Source organism: Podarcis tiliguerta (genome assembly GCF_965153285.1).
Source record: "Podarcis tiliguerta genome assembly, chromosome: 11".
NCBI lineage: Eukaryota > Metazoa > Chordata > Lepidosauria > Squamata > Lacertidae > Podarcis > Podarcis tiliguerta.
The window spans coordinates 20854546-20879588 of record NC_139544.1 but is presented as its reverse complement, the minus strand read 5'-3'; the positions used below and the strand labels follow the sequence as shown (position 1 = coordinate 20879588).

Genomic DNA, 25043 nt, shown 5'->3' with positions numbered 1-25043 from the left:
TGTGGAACTGCTAATAGGGCACTCTAAATGTTCTCAGTTACCATGTTTCACACTTTTGCTTCCACACTAAGCCTTATCGCTAAAGTACAGCAACCTTCTCTACCGTGTCCCAGTTTCATTGCCGTAGCCGATGGATGGAATTTCTTCTGAGAAGGTAATCTGCCTGTCCTATCAGTGTTTGATTACCCGCCAGACATCAATATTTTTGTTGCAAGGATTTTGGCAAGCAAGCTGCTACAAATTGAGCTGGAGGAATAATTTCCACCATATTTTTGTCTGCATTTACTGCAGTTTCGCTCAACTTTACTGAGATATCTCCCCATGCAGAATCCATCCTTTGCAAAGAGGTGGCAGTTTATGCCATTCAGAAATGGATGACTGGGCTGCAGCATCCATTTTCGGAGGAATAAAACAGTTCTGCAACACCAACTGAACTGAACTTTTTATATATATAAAAAGAAATCTTCTAGGGGAAAATATATGCCAAAAAGAGGACGGCCATATATACAGAATACCTAATGTTTGAATAGCCAGGATTGCTATTTTCTTTTTCTTTTTCTCCAATTTTTTTAATTGATTTTCCATATATATAAACAAATAAACAGATAAACAAACAAACAAACATAAATCTTAAGTATAATAATTCCATTTTTCTTTACATTGTTGGGTGACTTCCTCAGCTCCCCCAGACTGAGTTTCAATGTATATCATTATAACAGTTTTCCAAAACTATTTTCACGTGTAATTTACTTAATCAATTAACATCTTTCTTTCTTTTCATTTTTACTTTAAACATATTATTCTATAACACCACTTATTTAAATCCTAGGCCAATCTGGTACTTGCAAGTATTTCTATTTAAATTATCTTAGCATATTTAGCTAAATAGTCTTTAAATTTCTTCCATTCCTCCTGGTACTCCTCCTCCTTCTGGTCACAGACTCTTCCGGTCAGGTCGGCTAGCTCCGAAAAATCCATCATCTTCATCTGCCATTCCTTGACTTTTGGTACTTCTTGTGATTTCCAATTTTTGGCCAGCAAAATGCTAGCAGCAGTTGTGGCAGGGATTGCTATTTTCATCAGTTTTGCACAGGCAGCTGTAACTTGTGTTACGATATACGATATCTTTATTGTCATTGTCCCATGCAGAACAATGAAATTGAAAAACTACATAAAACATTAAAACCCCCCTAAAAACTCTGAAACCCCATTTTAAAATACACTATACTATAGAGACCCCTTATGCTGCGTTTAGAATCAGAATTGCATTTGCGTAGAAACTGTTTCTCAGGCAGCTAGTTCTAGCCTTTATAACCCTATACCTTCTTCCAGAAGGCAGAAGCTGAAAGAGATAATTTCTGGGGTGCGTACTATCCTGTGCTATCTCTGCCGATTTCTTATGGCACCTGGCAGCATAGATTTGATCTAAGGTGGGAAGAGTACACCCAATTATTCTCTGCAGTCTTTACAACCCTGGACAGCATTGTTTTTTCCCTGGCCGTGCAGCTCCCAAACTACACACACAGACCATAAGTTAATACACTCTCCACAGTACAATGGTAAAATGCCATCAACAGGTCCTTTGAGAGATTGTTTTTCTGGAGGATTCTCAGAAAACATAACCTCTGCTGTGCTCTCTTCACCAGGTCTTTGCTGTTCTCTCCCCAGCTTAGGTCGTCTCTCAACTCCATTCCCAGAAATCGAAACACCGAGACCTGTTCCACGCATCCGAAAACATAGAAATGTGAATAAAATACGGGTACAGCATAGATATAGTGGGGCTATGGTTTTGTTTGTTCGTTTACATTTGCACCCCACTTTTCCTCCAAGGAGCATAGTTCTCTTCCTCCGCATTTTATCCTCATGACAACCCTTTGAGATAGGTTAGGCTGGGAGTGCGTACTTGGCTCCAGGTCACCCAGTGAGTTTCATGGCTGAGTTGGGATTCGAACCCTGATCTCCCAGATCCTGGTCCAACACTCAAACCACTGCACCACACAAGGCTCTCCTAATTGTTTTAATGTTAATAGAAACTCTGGCCCTTTTATAATATGCTTAACATGAGCCCAGATGCCTGGTGCAACGGGAAAATAATTGCCACCAACCGATTCCGTTCTCCGTTCTGAGGCCTTGGCATATAAAGTGTGTTGTTGGGCCAACTGCCCAAGAAGCCCTTAGTTAATTGAATATAATTATTCTGCATCCTACTTTCAAATGCTAGAACAGTTTCCCTGTTCTCGTAATACAATATGCTTGAAAGCTCCAATTGTTGTGTGGAACATGTAATGCTTTCCTCTCCCCAGTACATTTCCTTCCATAATAAGGCAGCACTTTGCTGGGTGTTGATGATCTTTAAATATAATGCATGACGATCAGCTAAATTAGTAATGGTGGGTAGTTAAAGGCATTCCTTTAAAACGTGAATCGTTCTTCACTGAAGGCCTTGGACCATGAGCGTCCCACATTTTTCTTTCTGTCATTAGCCATAAATAAATTAACGAGGCAGTCAATTAGCATGTTCATCCTGACCCGAGATTGACAGCCTCGTAGAAAAGCCAGGGAGGCAAAGGAGGATGACTTTCACTGAAACAGAGACCTCAAATATCAATAATTGTCTGGCAGGGCAGGGCAGGGCATGACGAAGCCTTAATCTGCTTGGAACATCAAGGAAGCCAGGTGCTCTAGCATTGCTTTTTAGGAGGTCTCTCCCTCCCTCCCACAGCACATTTTAGAATTTTTTTCAACCAGTTTAAAAGCCGCTTGTCTTACTGTACACATTACACATCAATGAAGAAAGACTGCCTCTTGCATAACCCAACTGCTGACAACTGGCCAATAAAAACATGGACAGTAATGGCGATTAATATGTTTTCTTGTTTTGTTTTGCTGTTTTTTACAAGGGGGAGAGAAGCATCTTCCTCCTTGTTTTAGACCTGATCATTAACTAGATGCACATCCCTTTGGCAATTCTTTTTCACTGTGGTAGGGAATGTCATCAAAGCTGAATGTCAGAAGATTCAGGGCAGACAAAGAATGGACATGTTTCACACAGCTATGCAATTTGAGAGAGTGTTGGCCAACAACTTGGGTGGCTTTTAGAGAGAATTAGACAAATTTGTGGAAGAGAATTTGACAAATTGCTGTTTGAACTCTGGATATTTTAAAGGGCATTAAGAGAGATCCAGGGAGGCAGGGATCTTTGGAAAGAACACCCAGATGGAGAAGCAGCTGGACCTTCTCCAGGTGGATCCCAGCACATGCTGATCCATTTTTCATGACTTCTTTTGCTGAAATTGCACAAATTACACGCGGTCCCCCAGCTTTTATATCTTAGATGCTCACGAGGTTTGCCCCCAAGTGCCTCTGGCGTATGCTGAGATCCTCGTGTAACCCTAAGCCATTTTGGAAGACAGTCCTCCCCCCCCCCCCCTTTGTGCTTCTGTGAAAGCCAGAAGCAAGTTTCTTCCTTTGTCTTGGCAAAGTGGATACACTCATGCATCACAGAACCGTACAAGTTGGTAGAAATCCAATGCTCTATCAAGATTAACACTCATTATACTCCATCAAACTCGGCCTCTTGAATGGAAAGAGGAGATGCCTCTGAAAACACTATCGACTTAATTAGGCCAAGCGTCCTTATGAAAGGGGCCTTCAAACTTTATCACAGGGAGTTCCTTTTGTTATCAGGAAAGCTGCTTCAAGCAAGAATAATCACCCCTCCTAGGAGCAGAAGGCTGCTTCTTCCATCCCCTAGAGCACAAGGGCTCAGTCACATGATCATTTGGGCATGTTTTTAGGACCCCTGGGAAACTGTGAGTGTTCCTAAATGTGATTAATAATAATAATAATAATAATAATAATAATAATAATAATAATAATAAATTTATTTATATCTCGTCCTCCCCAGCCAAAGCTGGGCTCAGGGCAGCTAACAACAATAAAATAATACAACATTCTAAAATCATTTCATTAAAAAATTACTTTAAATCAAATTGATGGCAGCCATTGGGCTAGAGTTCTGTGAAGATTGCCAAAGGAGGGAGTCAGGCTGTGCCCTGGCCAAAGGCTTGGCGGAACAGCTTCGTCTTGCAGGCCCTGTGGAAAGATGTCAAGTCCCACAGGGCCCTAATCTCTTGTGGCAGAGCGTTCCATCAAATCGGAGCCACAGCCGAAAAAGCTCTGGCTCTGGTTGAGGCCAGCCTAACCTCTCTGTGGCCTGGGACCTTCAGGGCATTTTTGTTTGAAGATCGTATGTTCCTCTGTGGGACATACCAGGAGAGGCGGTCCCGTAGGTACGAGGGTCCTAGGCCATATAGGGCTTTAAAGGTTAAAACCAGCACCTTAAACCTAATCCTGTACTCCACCGGGAGCCAGTGCAGCTGGTATAGCACTAGGTGAATGTGATCTCGCAGCGAAGACCCCGTAAGGAGTCTTGCCATGGCATTCTGCACCCGCTGGAGTTTCTGGGTCAGTCTCAAGGGCAGCCCCACGTAGAGCGAGTTACAATAATCCAGGCTGGAGGTGACCGTTGCGTGGATGATGATGATGATGATGATGATGATGATTATCTATTTATCACCCTTCATCACAAGATCTCAGGGCAGTTCCCATGAACAGATGTGTAAGGTGGAACTGCCCAATGCTGGAGGCACAGGGTTGCCCTCTGAACCTGACACTCCCAGTGTAAAATTCTTACACTCCGTGTGAGAATTTTACCTCATTCCCCTTTAAAATAAATGAATGAGGGGGTTGCAGGGCTGTGCAGCTTAGCTGTGGCCCTGGTGACAGCCTGTGTTTTTATGTTGCCGTTTTACTGGTTTTGGGTTGTGTTTCTGTTTTAACATGTTAACAACAGATAGTTTTTACACTGGTTAGAGATTGCACTCCGTTTGGAGATCTTTGAAATCTTAAGTGGTCTATAAATGCTAAGAAAGGAAGGAAGGAAGGAAGGAAGGAAGGAAGGAAGGAATCCTGATTGGCACAGGGAGCTCCATGCACACGTCATGGCAAGTGTTGAAGGGCCATTCTAACATAAGCCAAACTCACAACCTGCAGGAGCCTCGCCAGAGTACAAAATGGTGGGAGAACTAGCTGACATATGCTACCACCAGGGCCATCTTACCCATAGGCGCTAAGGGTGCAGGGCACCCGGGTGCCGGGCTCTCAGGGGTGCCAGGCCAAGAGTCTGGGACCTGAGAGTTAAGTCCGGGGAAGAGCCCACTCATCGGTCAGAGCGCCACAATGGGCTCTTCTGCTGTGGGCAGCTCTGCGCCGTGAGTTCAGGGGTGACTGAGCCAGTGAGATGCTGAGGCGGCAGGCCTTTTCCGCATTAGCGTCACTTTCAGCCACCTAGTGCAGAAGACAGGATGCAAACTGAAATAAATAGTGGTCCCGAAAGAGTGCACAACCAGATCTGCAAGGAAGCCTGCAAAGTTCAGTCTTTTGGGGGTCACCTGCAGACTACTTTATACTTTCCAGACCCCCGACTTTCTTTTTTCAGGAAAACTACACTGCCGCTGGGAAAGCTGCTTTCCCAGAAATTGGACGACTAACTGTAGTCGATGGGAAACAAGAAACCTTGCGCCACAAAGTCTGACTATGGCACAGGTTTTCCTGCAGAGGTGACAGTTTTGCAAGTCACACACAGCTATGGAATGATGCATGATTTGCATGATGCAAAACTCCCAGAATGTGGTATCCATGCTTATAGAGTAACACTGTGTGCAAAAGAGTTTACCTATGCAGGTACAGGAACAGTCTTATAAGAGGCAGCAGCAAGACTTGTAAAGAGGTGTCTTCAAAGCCCTATTTAGTCACAGGTAGAAGAGCTGCATTCTAAGTGATCTCTGTCACTCTTCCTTTCTTTTCTGTAATTATTGTGTGCAGACTAGACAATGTGAGCTTCATAGACCTGGAATGAGGATTACAAGGCAAAAATAAAAGAAATGTCAATTAGCTGTATGTTTTCCCCACCCAAATCATGATCAATCTCTTCTGTTACATAACAGCACCTTGCCACTCTGCACATGTCACCACCTCCTGCAAATTCAGTCAAAAGGACTGAATTATAATCAGCTCTGTAAACTGTCTGGGACATGATCCGCCCTACTATCCAGGCAGGGTGAAGAGATGTGCTTCAGGCAGCCCTGGGTGGGTGGGAAATGGTGAAAACAGGAATTGGTTCCTGAATGACACAACCACACCTTTTAAAGCAAGGGTCACCAATATGGTGCTCTCCTTGAACATTGACAGAGAACAAGAGGGCACCTCTCTCCCTTCCATGTACCAGACTGGCAGCTGACTTACTTCAATGTTGGAGATGGGATGGTGTCTTCCACTGCTCCAGAGGGCAACTGGCTAACTTCAGAGGCACACAACAGGTTCACCTCTGTCCCCCAGAACATCACCTGTGCTCCCCACCTTGTGCTACTCTGCCCAATAGTAGAGCTATCTACTGGGGAATTTCAGCAGGTTCCATTTACTGCCGACGGGTCAAGTCTCACTGTAATTCCCTATACTACAGAGCCAATTAAAGAGACAGTAACACTGTCCTTTCTGCCCTAGGTCACCCTAAGGCTATGGCATCTCAAAGGTGAGAGAAGGGCATTGCATCAACATTCAAGGGCATTCTTCTCCAGCTTACCACTTCAAAATAAAACCAGCTTCAGCACGATCTGAGCAAGTTAAGAGGTCATCTCAGGCAGTTCAGACCTGCCCCTACTCAAAAAAAAAGTCAGCAAGTTGTTGCTTTTAACAAGGCTCAAACTATGGTGCTATAGCAAGTCTCCTTCCTCCCCATAGACTTTGTAAGAGTCAGCAAGGGGCTTTAGGTTTTTCCTTTTCTCTATTCACTACCTTTCATCCCCATAGTTGCAATAAAAAAAATTAAGGCTGCGATTCCAGCACAGTACAGTCTCCCAGGAGCTAAAGCCAGTGCTTTTTGTGTGTGGTGGTACTCACTGGTATGGAGTACCCTTGCCTCTTCTTTCTGCTGCCCACGTGGGCCATTGTGTGCTAGCAATCACAGCTATGACTACCAGCTCCTCATTATTATTATTTTTCCCAAAAAAGCACTGGCAAGTACTGGGCTAAGGTTACAGCTATTGTTCCTGGACTATCCTTCCATTTCCTGACTCTCCGAAAGGTGCCACTTCATAGCTAAATGAGATTGATCCAGTTGTTCTGCTTAGAAGACTTCGCATCCTGTTTTCCAGCTGCTGCCCCTGATTTAGCTGTACAGTCATACCTCGGGTTATAGCCACTTCAGGTTGCGTTTTTTCAGGTTGCGGACCGCCAAAACCCGGAAGTACCGGAACGGGTTACTTTCGGGTTTTGGCGGTCGCGCATGCACAGAAGTGCTAAATCGCGCTTTGCGCATTCTCAGAAGCACTGCATCGCAACCCACACATGCACAGACACGCAGACGCGGATTGCGAACGCTGCGGGTTGTGAACGTGCATCCCACACGGATCACACTCGCAACCCAAACGTCCACTGTATACAACCAGTCAACCAGGAAGGGATAGGCATTTATACAGATAGAAAGATAGATAGGTGATTGATTGATTGATAGATAGATGATAGATAGATAGATAGATAGATGATTGATAGATAGATAGATAGATGATAGATAGATAGATAGATAGATAGATAGATATAGATAGATATAGATAGATGATAGATGGATAGATAGATAGATGATGATGATTATAGATAGATAGATAGATAGATAGATAGATAGATAGATAGATAGATGATAGATATAGATAGATGATAGATAGATAGATAGATGATAGATAGATAGATGATGATAGATAGATAGATGATAGATAGATAGATAGATGATAGATAGATAGATAGATAGATATAGATGATAGATAGATAGATAGATAGATAGATAGATAGATAGATGATAGATAGATAGATAGATAGATAGATAGATAGATAGATAGATAGATGATAGATAGAATATGGATAGATATAGATAGCTGATAGGTATAGATGATAGATGATAGATATAGATAGATATAGATAGATATAGATAGATAGATAGATAGATAGATAGATAGATAGATGATAGATAGATGATAGATAGATAGATGATAGATAGATAGATGATAGAGATAGATAGATAGATAGATGATAGATAGATAGATAGATAGATAGATAATGATGATAGATAGATAGATGATAGATAGATAGATAGATAGATAGATAGATAGATAGATAGATGATAGATAGATAGATAATGATGATAGATAGATAAATGATAGATAGATAGATAGATAGATAGATGACAGATAGATAGATAGATGATAGATAGATAGATGATAGATAGATAGATGATAGATAGATAGATAGATAGATAATAGATAGTTAGTTAGTTAGATAGATGATAGATAGACAGATAGATAGATAGATAGATGATAGATAGATAGATAGATAGATAGATAGATAGATAGATAGATAGATGATAGATATAATCCCCACTTACATCAGCAGGCCCAACCTAAGACGGTAAAGGAAGCATCCCCAACTGGTTGTTGACTCTTATGTTGACTACCTGGGGGTACCAGGCTAGTTTAGGGGATACATGACACACATAACTCTAGTTTCCAATATAGGATGAGGTGAATGGTTTCAGGATGGCTGCCACCGCTGCCCCTCAGCATCTGCTGCCTGGGGAAATTGCCTTACCCTGTCTAATGGTAGGGCCGGTCTTGTTTATGAGATGCATCTATCAAGTTCACTGGAAACTAAATGAGTATAATCTGTGTCAACTACATTGATCCCCCAGCTGGATTGGGGCAATTTTCTCTTACTAGATGGAGTTACACTTCGAGACCTGCTCTTTTTTGAAATGGAAGAAGACCATGCATCCAGACATTACCAGGATCTCAAAGGCAGAATTGACGTCCGGGGGGGGGGGTATGGCTTTTACTTTTTGAAATATGGCAACCCTAAAATATGGCTGGATCAGAGCAAAGGCCCATCTAGTCCAGCATCCTATTCTTACAATGATTCCCAGCAATTGGTGTTCAGAGGCATGTTGCCTCTTGACACTGGAAGCCGAATATAGCCATGGCTAATAGCACTGATAACCTTATCCCCCATTGTTTATTAACATTATGGTTTTTGTCCAGGGAAATCTCACAGAAACTCAGTTCCGGTGCCTCTCAGGTGGGTGCCATTGCCATACTAAGAGAATGAGGGAGGTGTTCATGGAGAGTTCCATCACCTCTTTTTCCAGAAAAATAGCCCTTTTTCTAGAAAAAAATAATTCTAGAAAAATTTAATTGTTTATATACTGCCCTTCATCAAGAGATCTCTGGGTGGTTAATGGAATAAAATACAATACAATATAAAACACAAGTAAATAATTAAACCAAAACAACAAAACAATAACCCCCCTTCCCACAGATACATTTAAAAGGCTGTAGGATATTAATCAGCCAAAGGCCTGGTTGAAGAGGAATATTTTTGCCTGGCGCCTAAAAATATATATAATGAAGCCCCCAGGCAAACCTCCCTGAGGAGAGCATTCCACAAATGGGGAGCAGTATAGAAAAGGCCCGTTCTTGTTTTGTTTTATTTTTTAAATGATATTTTATTAGTTTTACAATCAATAAACACACAATACAAATAGACAGATACGAAGAAAAAAACAAAAGCAATACGTACAAACAATACAACAACAAATTTGTGAAAGAAAATATAAAAGAAAAAATAAAGAAAAAGTTAAAATCAATCATTGTGTCTTTGCATTATTTAACGTTAACCTGAGTCTGCGACTTCCCCAAACCTTCCCACTCTGTATTCCAGATCTTATATTCTGACAGTAAATTCTTTCCCTCTGGCTTATCTTTAGTTCAACATAATCTTGGTGTCTTAATAGAATTACATTTCCATATATCTTAAAACATTAGTCTTTCTTAATCCTTAGATTTTTATGCTAATAATCTTTTAGGTTCAATCTGATGTCATCAAACATTCTTTATCTTATAATGTTTCTGTAGATAGTCTTTAAACTTCCTCCAATCTTCCTTCACCGTCTCTTCTCCCTGGTCTCTGATTCTGCCAGGGCCCGTTCTTGTTTTGCCACCTCACATGGATCTCACATAGAGGTGGCACACAAAGAAGGGCCTCAGAGGATGAGTCCAGGATGGTTAATACGGAGAGACGTGGTCCTTGAGGTATTGTGGTCCTGAGCCGCTAAAGGCTTTATAGATCAAAACCAGCATGAATTTGTCTTTTTTAAAGGGGATTATGGAGCATATTTCAGTGGGTGGGGTTGCTGTGAGTGTATTATGGAGATGGCAGCAGAGATGGGCAGCCGTGGATTCTTCTTTAGCCTGCCTTTCCATCTGAGATGGTGAAGCATTTCAACCACCGCTTGTTTTGAGGTGAGCTTTAAAAGAGCCCAACATTTATACCCAAGCCACGCTTAGGAGAACCTCACAGCCATTTCTACTGTTTTGTGCTTGTTTATTCTTTTCCCCAGCCCTAGCCTTAAGGTAAGAATTCTGCAGTTACACAAATAAGACATGTTCCTTTCCTCAAGTATTTGAGAGGTACTAGCTATTATCCTGTATTTATGCACCTCCCCTTGGCATGGGACTATTAAAAATTCTCCACCCTTCTGCAAAAAAACAAAACCAGAAACGAAATGGCTATTTGTGCAATACCCAAGGCGCAGTCATTGACAGTGTACATTTGATAATATATGGGCTACCTGTACTATTTTTTCCTGACATGCCAGACTGATGGTTCTCTTGCCCTTTGGTATGCCTGTGGCTATTTTCTACTTGTCAATGCCAAGAGATGAAAGGTTTTGTTTTTTTAAATAATATTAAAGAAAATAACTTGTGATAGCAGCACCGTGATTCAGACCTCTTACAGAGATATAATCCATGAAACGGCTTTTGCTTTTTGTTTTATGCCCACATCAGTACATCTATTGACAGATCACTTAACATCTGAGATCTAAAAGGATTCTAAGCACTCTTCAGAGGATTCCAAATGGAAAGGTCCAAACAGCCAATGACAGGATTAAAAAAGACTTGCCGAAGTCTCTGTCTGAGTCGTTTTTATGCTTGACACATGCTTTATATTCAAACCCCTTAGAGGTTCAGCTTATATCTTCACAGAAAGGAGGGGGGGGCAGAGAAGCTTGACTCTTGATAGGCAGTTTTTAAAAACAGTCAAACAATAAAGGGAGCAACGCATTTTTCTCAACTGAACAATTATTGAAAATTGAAAGAGGATTTGGATCTGATGGGGGTGGGGAGAGAGAGAGAATTCTGCAGGCATGCAACTGACATGAAAAGACATATCTGAATAACGATGATTACCCACATAATGATGTTTATTGGGGGGCCATTGTGTTTGATGGAGGCATCTGCCGGTGGCGCTGTGGGTTAAACCACAGAGCCTAGGACTTGCCGATCAGAAGGTCGGCGGTTCGAATCCCCCAATGGGGTGAGCTCCCATTGCTCGGTCCCTGCTCCTGCCAACCTAGCAGTTCAAAAGCACATTAAAGTACAAGTAGATAAATAGGCACCACTCTGGCGGGAAGGTAAACAGCGTTTCCGTGCGCTGCTCCGGTTTGCCAGAAGCAGCTTAGTCATGCTAGCCACATGACCCGGAAGCCGTACGCCAGCTCCCTCGGCCAATAAAGTGAGATGAGGGCTGCAACCCCAGAGTCGGGCACAACTGGACCTAATGGTCAGGGGTCCCTTTACCTTTACCTTTAGAGGTGGAAGGGATCCCGAGGGTCATCTAGTCCAGCCCCTGAAATGTAGGTATCTCAACTAGATCATACATGGCAGGTGGCCATCCAACCTCTGCTTGAAAATTTCTAAGGAAGAAGAGTCTACCACCTCTCATGGGAGTCTGTTCCACTAACTAGTGTGGTGTAGTGGTTAAGAGCGGTAGTCTAGTAATCTGGGGAACCGGGTTCGCGTCTCCGCTCCTCCACATGCAGCTGCTGGGTGACCTTGGGCTGGTCACACTTCTCTGAAGTCTCTCAGCCCCACTCACCTCACAGAGTGTTTGTTGTGGGGGAGGAAGGGAAAGGAGATTGTTAGCCGCTTTGAGACTCCTTAAGGAGAGTGAAAGGCGGGATATCAAGTCCAAACTCTTCTTCTTCTTCTAACTATCTGGTCACCCTGCATCCAGCTGCACAGGAAGATTACCCGTGGCCATGGCAGGCAATGTTCCCTAGAATCAGGCCTGTAGACTAAAATGCATCCCTCATTTCCTCCTGACATCTGTAACAATGTATTCAAAATCATATGTGTATAGCATCTTCTTTTAGCATTCTCTTTTGAAAATATACCCATGTGGCTTCTCTCCCTCAAATCCCTTTCCACTCGTTATCTTGCCTCCATCAACTAATACTTTGCAAAGTGCGCATTTTATCCTTGCGCTCATGCCTGTGTTTCGGTGTGCTGGCCTCTACCACAGACATAGTTGATGCGGCTGCTCTGCTACCACCACTGCCAACTCAAAATTGTGGGTTGACACATAAGTGGCCTGAACCTCCTCCCCCCCCCCCAGCTGAAAAGAGCCAGTTGTTTGCTTAATTAGAGGCAGATTGTGGTAATGACTAGCTTAATTATTTTTTCTGCTAGGAATGGGTGGCAATCGCTCAGCAGTGCAGAATGCAAATTGAGGGGAAGCTTAAGAATGGCACAGGGCCCCGTTTGAAGCCCCCGCAGATCGAAAGGGAGCATTAAACTTCTCAGAATGTTCTCCTGCAAAACTCCTCAATAGAAGCAATGGTTCATATATACAGAAAAGAGGGACCACGCTGCTATATAGTTATACAATTAAATTTCATGAAAGAAGGGGTCCTTTGTCCTGGAACACCCTGCTAAGGATTTGATTGCCTTTCTGTGGTAAAATTGTTCAGTGGTCAGCTCTCTTTTAAGTCATGGCATATGAATTTGTACTCTGAAAAGGCACTCAGTTCTGTCCCAAGCCTTTGTTTCTTTCCTATGTATTACTCTTCGTTCCTCAGAGGGAGAGAGGCCTTTTCTAGCTTGTTTACAACATATGGGGAGGGGATTTTAAAACCCTGAGACTTCACTGTTACATTCTTCCCCCCCCCCCTTCTCCTCCTACTTAGAAAACTGACACAAAAGGAAAGCTGTCAGCTACTGTGGTGAGCTGTGAGGGTTTTTAAACCGAACACAATGACTATGGAAAGCGTTGGAAATAACAGACTTGCCCTTGAAAAGAGCACAATTTTGCTCGGTTTGAAACCTTGACTGACTTTCAGACTGCTGCAGGTTCACTTATGTGACTCTTAAGGACTAAAATGTCAAAGAGATTATTATGGCTTGTGTCGTGTGGAGTAGCTGTACCATTAACCAGTTCTCCATTTTACCTGAACTGATCACATTAATTTAATGAAAAGGGGTGCCCCTTCAGATTTCTGGGGTCAAGGAGCAAAAAGATATCAGGGATAGAGGGCTCAAGGTTCCTAGAAGAACTCAAATGCCTTCTGTTGGGGGGGTGAGATGAGTGAATTGCAAATAAATAAATCACCATATATTTTAAAATCACCGTATGTTTTTAAATCATTCCAGGTGTTTTGTTTTCTTAAATCTCATAATAACTATATAGCATTGTTATCCACTTAGGCCAGTCATCTTTTCCTAATATCTACAGAGTTATCAGACTATCATCTCTTTAAAGCCTGGCAACCATCTGATAACGATACCAATTCTGCATTTTAGTCAAACTATCAGCTATTTCATACGTGAATTCTTTCTGAGTTCTTGGGTGCATGCCATCTGTCCCCAGTGGCTTGCCACTTTTAAATCTGTCACTTCAGGTGCTTCCAGGCTGCCACAGTTTGAATCCCGGTTTCACAATTAAAGTGGATTTGTCACTCTCGCACGGCAAACACTCCTCCAAAATTAAACTAAAAAATTCAGACATTCTGTGGTAAGGAAAATTATGGGAAAGTGTGTGGTAACAATTGCTTCACATCCCTGCAAAAAAGTAATAATAGGAATGAATGTTCAATAAACAGATAATCTAGAAGCTCAAAAGCATTGTCCTTTCTCTCTTCTGTTTGGCATCGACATCAGATACAGTCACATGATGCACTCCTCTAAGACTTGTAAAAAGCTGAGAAAGCCATTAGGAAACTTTCCAAATTTACAGCTCCATTTGCACAAGGCATCTTGTGTCTGGTTTTGCATTATGCACACACAGCCATGCCCCATTGGTGCCAATGGTCCAATCTCTTGCAAAGCCATAGGGGAAGGTCAGTACAGTGGTACCTCAGGTTACATACACTTCAGGTTACATACGCTTCAGGTTACAGACTCCGCTAACCTAGAAATAGTACCTCGGGTTAAGAACTTTGCTTCAGGTTGAGAACAGAAATCGTGTTCTGGCGGTGCGGCGGCAGCAGGAGGCCCCATTAACTAAAGTGGTGCTTCAGGTTAAGAACAGTTTCATGTTAAGTACGGACCTCCGGAACGAATTAAGTACTTAACCCGAGGTACCACTGTAGAGAGAATCATAGAATCATAGAGTTGGAAGAGACCACAAGGGCCATCGAGTCCAACCCCCTGCCAAGCAGGAAACACCATCAGAGCACTCCTGACATATGGTTGTCAAGCCTCTGCTTAAAGACCTCCAAAGAAGGAGACTCCACCACACTCCTTGGCAGCAAATTCCACTGTCGAACAGCTCTTACTGTCAGGAAGTTCTTCCTAATGTTTAGGTGGAATTTTCTTTCTTGTAGTTTGGATCCATTGCTCCGTGTCCGCTTCTCTGGAGCAGCAGAAAACAACCTTTCTCCCTCCTCTATAGGACATCCTTTTAGAAGGAGGAATGAATTCCCTAGCACAGGTCTTCCTTGCCTTTGCACTAGCATAGATACCCATTGCACACTGACCACTGAATGGCTCAATTGTCTTGATGGAAAAAGAGTAAAAAAATAAAAGGATCTTGTCAGTGGAAAGCAGCGTGATTTTGAAAATGTACCCAAAGCCTGTCATTTTGTTATTCCTATCCTGTTATTGCCATTGCATATTTAAATGTTTCTTTCCATGTCTGAAAATGTGTCAACAATTCAGAACAAAAGATAGCATAAGCTAAATGTGCATTGCTTTTTTGCTTTATCTCACACAGCAATTGCCTTAAACCTTTGCCCTCCAGACATGTCTCAAGTTGCTCTGTATCCCGTGTGATTGTTTCCCCGCCGCCGCCGCCTCTCATTTCCATTTTGGATGTCTCTGTCAATTTCCCCAAGACTTTCTCAAGACAATCTCATTAAAATCAGCGATTATTAAACACCTGTTTCTGGAGAGTTTAGCAAGGCTTGCTAAGATCATAAAGCTCCATTACTGTAACCATATACACTTTTCGCGTTTTCAGGAAGACAAGTGGATGGAGCCTTATTTCCCACAGCAGACGTGAATCTTAACGAGTTTCCACACAACACATGGAGTTTGGGCTCCCATGTACTCATTTGTTTTGCTAATTGAGATGTCGTTTTTAAATTAGCTGGTGCCTGTGCAGGGCTGTGAGATTCCGAAGATGAAAACAGTCTGCGAATGCCAATAATATCTTTCATATGGATTCATATACAGAGGGCAGGTACCCAGGTCTAAAAGCAGCGTAAACATCGTTCCTTCAGAGTGCAAAACATGGCTAGCCTTAATGAGCCTTGTTTTTCTTCAACAGATTGACACTGCAAGACGTAATCAGGAAGCAAATTCTGTCTGCTTCCAAAACCAGAATGGAGGCTGCTGTGAGTAGGGGAAATAAAAGCTGCAGAGTCAGAGTTTCATCAGGATGAGTTGAGGAAAGGTTAGCCAGTATGATCCCTTTCAGCATGACAGACTCTCATCAGCATCAACCAGTATGGCCAATAGTCAGAAAGGATGGTTTTGCAGCCCAATGACATCTGAAGGACATCATTTTGGCAAGCTCACACTAGGGAATCAGCCAACGCAATAGTATGAGGATTGGATATATATGTTACCTGAAACGAGAGTAGGATAAAAATAGCCAGAAGATGGAAACGGACATGTGGTCAATTGGGTCCAGGATACAGGATAATAATTTTTCCCCACTTTGTTTTCCTAAAAAGCATGTATTATTTATTTTTATTCTTACCCTAGGCAAAAAAAAAATGTTAACAATTGTAAGCCTCCTCACTTCATTATACAACAAGAGGCAGATTGAAAATAAGCCAAAAGCACAAACCGAGGTTTCGGAATTTAGAAAATACGTATTAAAACTAGAAAATGATCATTCATGTTTTCTGTTTCCTAAGGCAATGTAGTAGAATACCTCTTTCTCTATCCAAAACTTTAATCATTAAATTGTGGACACTGAACTTGGAAGAAAACATAGCTGTCTTTGCTTCATACTGAAGTGTGAAAGAAGATTTAAATATTCCTGAAATGAAATGGCTGAGCCAAGTAATCAATTTGAGTAAAGCAGAGCAATCTGTTTTATTGACAACATCAAAACTGTACCTATTCTGCCTGAAAGTGTTGCCAAGGTGGATACGTCCCTTTTATTAACTCTGCATCTATGCATCAATGATGGAAATTAGAGGCATCCATGTGAGATCTGTCCTTGCACATGTGTTCTGTTTGCACTGAAGGTTATATTCCTGGAGGTGCATATTTAGCAGTCTATGGTCTGCCCACACAGCAAACGCCCATATTCACTGAGCTCCCAACCCTCCCACTTCTCTCTCTCATCCTGCTATACAGAGCTCTTTCAGAATTCTGCCTCCTGAATGTGTTCTGTAGACTTTGGTTGCTTCTAGGTAGGAAAGCCTGTGCTAATCAATACAGGAACAGCTGCTGTGCCTTCCAATTGAACATCCTCATACAATTTCAACGAAATGGGCTCACTTTGGTGCTGTCAGCGTCTCACATGTCCTGAAAGCAACAATGGCAGCGGAAAGAGGGACAGGTGAAATGAAGAAGGGGTCTGTGGGAAGCAGGGCAGGGAGTAAATGAAGGGGAGAAGAGGATCTGCTTAATATATTGTTATAGATTTTGGGGACCTCCCCCCCCCAAACCCTATAAATTAATAAATGGTAAGGTTTTGATTAATTGGGATATGGATGAAAGTACAAGCTGCAGAACTGTGCCAGACAAGGTATCCCTGGGCTGGCTCATGAAACCCAGCCTGTTAAGATGATAAAAGGTGTCGATGGGCCACCTGAGAGGGATCTTTTGGCTGGGGAGACAGATGTTGCCAGGGTAATTGGGGATTGAGGTGACAGGAAAAGAGAATTTTTAGGAGGGTGTTCTGGGAAGAACAAAGGGGGAGAAAGTCTGGGATCCATCTTGGGCAGGTTGGCTGAAGGTTGGCTGCACTGCTGTGGGGGACAAACTCCTCTTGAAATGACAGTGCTGTGAGTTCTGGAGTCCCTCCATTTACACTGACGGTGTAAATATGTGAAGAAACTATACTTCTTAAAGCTAGGACGGTCTCTGCCATATCTCAATCTCCAAAGGAACACAAACTCTGAGTTAGTGCCTGGAACCCCCTGGGATCTTGCTATCGCTCAACAGAGAGTGGGAGTGACACACGGCTTTTATAACAATATTCTGGTTTCACACACACACACACAAAACCCAAATTGACCTGACTAAAAGGGAATATCCTTCAAGTTACAAGGTGTGTGGATAGGAGGAATGGAGGGAGAAATTCCATTCAATTTGCATTTAAAGCCAAATTTATCAGCCATATTATATTTATCAACCATATTGATATATTAGGGAAAACAACATACGAAAATGCATCATATTAAAATTGCTTGCAAAAATGTATGCATTAGTCAAAACCAGATGGGCGGTGTATAAATAATATTATTTTTATTATAAAGCTGAACACAAAAATATGTTTGGTAGGAGAAATTAGCACTAAAATACTGGATAATTTTCATGAAGATTAAAAAAACAGCCCTCAAATTGCTGCAGAACTGTGAAGAACTGAAGTTAAGGTTAGAAAAATGAAAAACCGAGAGATCCAAACTTTACAGATCTTTCCATCCCTAGTGAAAAGATGTTGAGGGGCAGGAGGCGAGGTGAGTCTGGCAAGGAAAACTCAAGTAAGAACATTTACTCATGAATATTTTTTTAGCTGGGAACAGTTTCTGTTATTTCGTTCTAAATCTCTGCTGTAAAATGTAAGCAAGTGGTTCAATTCACCTTTGACATAAATCAAAGCTGCGTAACCTTTGGCTTTCCAAATGTGGTTGGACTACAACTCCTATCATCCCTAGTCCATGTGGTCTGGGGCTGATGGGAGTTGGAGTCCCAAGAACATCTGAAAGGTCAACACTCCTGACCTAAAGCACCAATTATCCTCTTTTCACATCTTTGTTTATTCATGGAGGTTTGAACCAGAGGATCTTTCTCTGCTGAAGCAAGCTCTCCTGTCAGAGGAAGCCCCTCTGAAACCAATCCAGAGGAAATGGAAGATATCCTTCGCTGAATATAATTGCATCAAACAAAAGAGGATTTACAGTCTGGAGATTCAGTAATATCCAGGAACCAAGATATTTCTAGACATACCTTTGTTCCATAGTTCTCTTGAGCCGTCAAGTCTTCAAACGAACGAAGAACCTCATGACAAAAGTACTGTTCCGTTTGCACATTGTTAATGATGGATCGTTTATATTTAGAACACGAGGTCTGCATTTGACAATGAATCCTCCCTCTCTTTTGTTTGCTATAGAGCTGTCATTAATAAAATAAAATAAAATAAACCCTTCTGATCTGAGCACGAAGTTTCCCCTCAGGAAGTTACTCTCAATATACTCTGTTAACCTCCCATTAACAGTATGAACGTTGCCTTCATTTTCCTAGAGTGGGAGGTGATGGCACACAATTCCTTTGGGGTACAACAGCATCTCTATAATTTGTCTCTCTAATTTAGCATCACACATCAAACTAAATTGTATACAACAATGACATCTTCATGGAAGTGAAGCTGCCCAAAAGCTACTTCTTGACTTTCGTGTTGTAGATCTCAAGGGGGGGGGGGACTTAATATGTTTAGCTAGCCGTAGAAATTTTCCATTTTTCACAGGTATTGTCACATAGCTTACAGGGAGTTGAGTCAAGAAACCAGAAGAAAGAGTGCCCTGAGGATGTCTGCAGAGCAAAAGCCTGAGCATATTTACTTAGAAAGAAGTCACAGTGTGTTCAATGAGATCTGCAACCAGCTAGGTGAGTTTAAGGACTCAAATATAATTCAAATATAATTCCTTCCAGTAGGACCTTAGAGACCAACTAAGTTTGTTATCGGTATGAGCTTTCATGTGCATGCACACGAAAGCTCATACAAATAACACTTAGTTGGTCTCTAAGGTGCTACTGGAAGGATTTTTTAAATTTTGTTTCGACTACCACAGACCAACACGGCTACCTACCTGTAACTTCAGATATAACGTTTTAAGTGCGTTTTAAGTGCATTCTACAAATGTGACACTAGATGGCAATGGTGAGCTAATGGCAAATTCAATATATATTTTAAAACGTTTTTTTAAAAAGCATTTTCACAGTGTTTTTTAATATATGTCTAGATTCAGCCTAGGACTGCAGACCTATGTTTTCTTCTGTCTGTAACAAAACATGAATACATGGAGCTCCTCAATATTGGTTCAGGTCATTGATCCTTCTAGTCCAGTGTTGTCTACTGCAGTGATTCTTAATCAAAGTCATATCCACCGCAAGAAATGATGTGTAAAGCTTCAGGGGGGCATTTGGGGTTTTAGGATTTCATGCAGTCCCTTCTACTCCTTTATAATGGTTTATTATGACCAGCAGAGAAAGGCTATTATATTGTTCAACCTGCCCCAATGGTAAACCTAGGGTCCTTCCATTGGACCTGTTAAAAAAGTAGCACACAAGAGCAAAGAGGAACCAAATAGGAATCTCCCCTCCCTACTCAGTGTAAGAAGAAAACAATACTGTGTCATCTGTTTACACTGAGGAGACCTGTTTATCAAGCATTCTTCCTGAGTCGCTTGCCAGGAGGTTCCACGAGGTAGGCAATTTATTAAACAAACACACAAACCATTAAAATTTCTTTTTTAAAAAAAATTATACTTTTTAGATATATACATTTTACTGATTTGACATTCATTTGACATTTTAAAACTTGACTTCCTTCCCCCACTTTCTGCGGTTCCTTAAATTTATTTTTAATATCTTCTGCATATCCAGATTGACTTAACTTACTCATTTATTTATCTTCTTTATATTTATACACCTATATAGCTGCAGGTTATTACAATACTCCTGCCAGTGTTTTCATCTGCTTGCAATTTATCTGTAAATATTGAATAAACCATTTCCATCCTTTTATAAAAAGTTTGTTATCTTGATTTCTTATTCTTCCAGCAATTTCACCATTTCTGCATATTCCATAAGTTTTTGTATCCATTCTTCCTTTGCGCTGAGCAAAGGCGAGTCCCCAGGCAATGCACCCGATTTGATCAGCACAAGGCATGCAAGCTCCACCCCCAGTCGTTCTTAGACTTCTTATTGGGTGAGCAACACAGCCAAACAACACAGTTGGAGCCTCCCTCCTCCCTGGCCGGCAGGGAGGGAGAGGAGCTGCTTCCTTTGAAATTTAAGGGACATCATTTAAGGGACATTTAAGGGATATTCATCAATAAGGGACAGCAGCGGGACATGGCGCTGGAATAAGGGACTGTCCCTCCAAATAAGGGACGCTTGAGAGCTATGCGCGGCTGACTTATGCCAAAGTGACGTACCAAAAACGGGACACTCCGGGATCCAATCAGAAGCTGGGATGGCTTATGTAATTCTGGGATGTCCCACTCAAATTGGGACAGTTGAGTGGTTAAGAGCCACTCCACTCCCCGACTCACACAAATAGAGGCTCTTTTGATCACAGGCTAAAGTTTCAAGCTCTGCCATCACAGATCCATTTTATATGGGGGATACCAGGGAACGAGCCTGGTTGCTTTGCACATAAAACAGGTGTTCTGCCCTTAGGTTATGGCTCCAAAGCCATAGAACAAATTAATTAACAATATCATCACCATCATCAGAATGTATCTGTCAAGGAGAGTGAGAATATAAATGCAAAAGCGCACCCAAAACGAAAGCATTTCAACAGTGCAAATACTCAACTTTAAAGAGGCAAACGGGAACAGATCCCACAGTGCTTTAGCACCAGCTTTTAGGTGGTTCATACAAATCATTTATCTGCCATTATGAACACAGTGGAACATTACAGGCTATAATGACTTCCTCTAAATAGCTTATGTTTTTTGCCTCCCTCCCATTCCCACTTCAAAAATTGTTATGCAAATGTCTTATCTCTGTGTTCATAAAACTCCAGAGGTGGTGTGGTGATAGTGGTAGTCGTGGATTCTTGATATGGAATAGGTTTTAAAGCTCCGCTTTCCGTTTTTATGATGCACACAATTTATGGGGCAATTTGCATGCCATCCTATTCCTGACAGCAAAAAAACAAAACCAGGAAAAAAAGGCTTCATAATGTCATTATGATGAACACCCTCACAGTAGGTGTGCAGACAACAGGCAGGAGGAAAGTGTGTGCTGTCAGGGTGCATAAATGGCTGCCAATGGGCCTGAATCATTGTTCTCATAAGGCTTCAACATGGCAGTTAACAGGAGGAAATGGGAAGGGTATTGCACCCAGTGGCAAATTGAGCGTCTTCCAGCAAATTCTTCTATTTTACTGTCTATAACTTGTTTCACTTTTACCCACTGATTTATTCATTTTTACACAGCATCTGTACCAAGGTTTAGTGCTCGGCTCTTGTGAACAGGTTAATTCGTTTGCCATAATTATGAGCAGTAATAATAATAAAACTGACACCATTGCATTGAAAGCTTGTCACTTAGAACAATATTTAGCACTTTCTGAGTGTTCTGGACATCTCACTTGCTTGTGTCAGGAATCTTTACTACAGCCTTCAAGCCAGGTGAGTGTTTTTTGTGTTATATACCTTTTGGGGCAAACCTCACAAAGCAGTTGACATTAAAATAACATTAACGAAACAGAACAACAAAGCTAAAGAGACAGAGGGGAACCGTTCTAGAAGTCTGCGTTCTCCTCTGCTCATGGTATTTGGGCAGGTAAAGATATGGCTTAGCCGAAAGGGGTTTGCAAGCATCGCCGATCAGCTGGTCAGACCCGCCTGCAAGCCCTGGGTAAAATCCCTCTATACTGGGCTTTGCAAACCCCCAAAATCAGCTGACTGCCAGGTCTTGCATTACACTGTGGGTAGGATTTTGCAAGCTCCAACCATCAGCTGATTGTCAGGCATGGAGGTGCACCTGGCTTCACTAGCTCAGATGATCAGCTGTTGCCAGAGCTTTGCAAGTTCCACCCGCCATGTATATGCACAGATGCAAACTTATAAATAATGGGTAAGACAGTGACCGGTGATTTGTGTCTCTGCTCAGCCTGCGGTTCAAGTGCAAACTGCTGATGGGCAGCTGAGAGCTCCTGTCATTCTTTGGGAGGATCTCAAAATTGCAGTGGTACCTCGCTTTACATACGCTTCAGGTTACAGACTCCGCTAACCCAGAAATAGTACCTCGGGTTAATAACTTTGCTTCAGGATGAGAACAGAAATCGTGCTCTGGCGGCGCAGCAGCAGCAGGAGGCCCCATTAGCTAAAGTGGTGCTTCAGGTTAAGAACAGTTTCAGGTTAAGAACGGACCTCCAGAACAAGTTAAGTACTTAACCCGAGGTACCACTGTATATTGATTATTTCAATCGATGGCAAGCATTTTGGATTGCCAAATGGAACAACCTCCCCTTTCTCGCCCCTGCTCACTGTTCTGGGAGTTCTCTATGCCCCTGAGCCAATTTCAGAGGGTATTGGGTAGACTTTCCACTGATGAGACCCATTAGTTGAATCCCACCCTTTATTTTTAAAACAGATTTGGAGCAGGCAGCCCTGCACTGAAATGTAGAGCGCATGGCCCCCAGAGACATATGGGTGTACGGTCTAAACTGCCGTGCTGCATCATTTAATGGGTCAAAAATTAAGTTAATCCTATGCATGTCTGCTCACTCAAAATTAAGTCTGCTCCTATGCATGTCTGCTCACTCAAAATTAAGTGTGTATTATTATTATTTAGTGCCCTTTGCCCGCAGGTCCCAGGACGGTTCACAAGATAAAATCACAATATAAACGTATAAAATACACGATAAAAACAAAAACAACCCAAATATCCTCCCCTCCTCAACACATTTTAAAAGGGCATTGGATGTCAATCAGCCAAAGGTCTGGTTAAAGGAATGTTTTTGCCTGGTGCCTAAAGGTGTATAATGAAGGCGCCAGGCAAACTTCCCTGGGGAGAGCATTCCACAGATGGGGAGCCACTGCAGAGAAGTCCCCGTTCTTGTGTTGCCATGCTCCGGACCTGGACAGGACTGCAGCCAATTTTAATAATTGGAGCTGCATGTTTGCTGTTTAAGGAATGAAAAAGAAAAAAACTAATGATTGTCTTTACTTCCTGGGAGTTAAAAGGGACTCTCATGGGGACTGTGAATAGCTAACACACTTGTGCAAGGCAAGTCAGGTAGAAGAAATTCTTCTGAGGAACGCAAAGCTGTCTTCAGATGCAGATTACCTCAGCTATGGATTTTCTAGCCACATCCATCATAGAAGTGCTTTGTTCAACAACAAAAACTTAGGAGAAATAACACCATAAAATATATCTAATAAATTATTATTATTATAATCAATGGTTTTTCTCTAAAGTTTAGGGGTATTCTCATTCCGTTTGAGACTCGGGAAACACCGTGACAGGAAATAAGGCCACCATCAGGGGTAGCAATGAAACCGACAATTCATGCTAGAGAAAAACTAGAGGGGGGCGACTAGGGGCGCATCAGAAGATGGCTGACAATAACATCTCTCCGACCCACACGAGGTAATTTGGAGGCTGTGATGGGAGTAAATAGCCTCCCTACCCCCCCAGGATTGGGGGGGCTGCCCTTGCCTGCTGTGCCCTATACCACCCCCGAATTTGAGGGGATGGGGGCACTAGGCAGAATGCCCTTCTGTGGATATCGGCGCTCCTGGATGCTGCCTCTGATCCGCGCCTCTAACTGTAAGAACTTCAAAAGAAACGATTAGGATGAAGCGAATGCACATATTTCAAGGAAGGAGGGGGAGTAAAGACTGCTAACAGAAGAGATCTCTGATAAACAAGACAAGTCGGAAGAACAAGAATTAACCAGATGAAGACACACCAAGACTCGGTATGGCAAAAGGACTGGATGGGGGAGGGGGGAAACTTTCCTTGCTTTCCTCTATGTGATTAAACAAGAATCCCCCCCCCCCTCACAAGTCAGAAATGTCGTTTGAAGGACTTAAGCTGTGGATTTATGTCTGTGTGGAGATAAACTTTCTAACCAAAGCATGCTTTAAGAAGAGCGTGGAATGTATAAGGGCTTTGGAATGACGCAGTTAAAAATACCGTCGCCATATTGGGAAGTTCTGTCGGAGGACTTAAGTCTGGGAGGAGAAATAGAGAAATACAGCTGTTTTTATATTGTGGGTGAAACTTCTCAGAGGGACTTAAGAACGACAGTTCTGTGATTAAAGATGGAAAGAGCGATGTTATCTATGAATGCGATGATATATGGAAACCATCTCGATTTGAGGATTGGATGAACGGAAAATTCACACAGGATTATTATTGGTGTTTATTGGCTTAAGGAGATTATCAGAAGAGATCATAAAGAAAAAAGAGAAAATATACGAACAAGAGGAGATGCGGAAACAGCAAGATAAGACTGGATAGAATTATGAACTTTGTTTGAACTGATTCGGACATTAACGCAGTAGCAAGAAGATGATCAGAATCCCCCTTCGGATCTTGAAATATGGGTCCCCTCAACAAAATGTAAAATTCGGCTTTGTAATTCGGAATTTATGTGATGTGATTTGATTTGATTTGATTGGTCGGTTAATAAAAATTATTTTTTAAAAAAAAATAATAATTCTCCCGTTAGATTCTTCT

At 42.1% G+C, this 25043-nt stretch overlaps 1 long non-coding RNA gene across 1 annotated transcript; it reads left to right on the top strand.

Annotated features, from left to right (window-relative positions):
* The first annotated feature begins 1191 nt into the window (after positions 1-1191).
* On the top strand, positions 1192-24777 carry LOC310660122. The gene is made up of 2 exons (XR_014503214.1): positions 1192-1630; positions 24450-24777. It is a non-coding gene; the product is annotated as an uncharacterized lncRNA (long non-coding RNA).
* Positions 24778-25043: the final 266 nt, after the last annotated feature.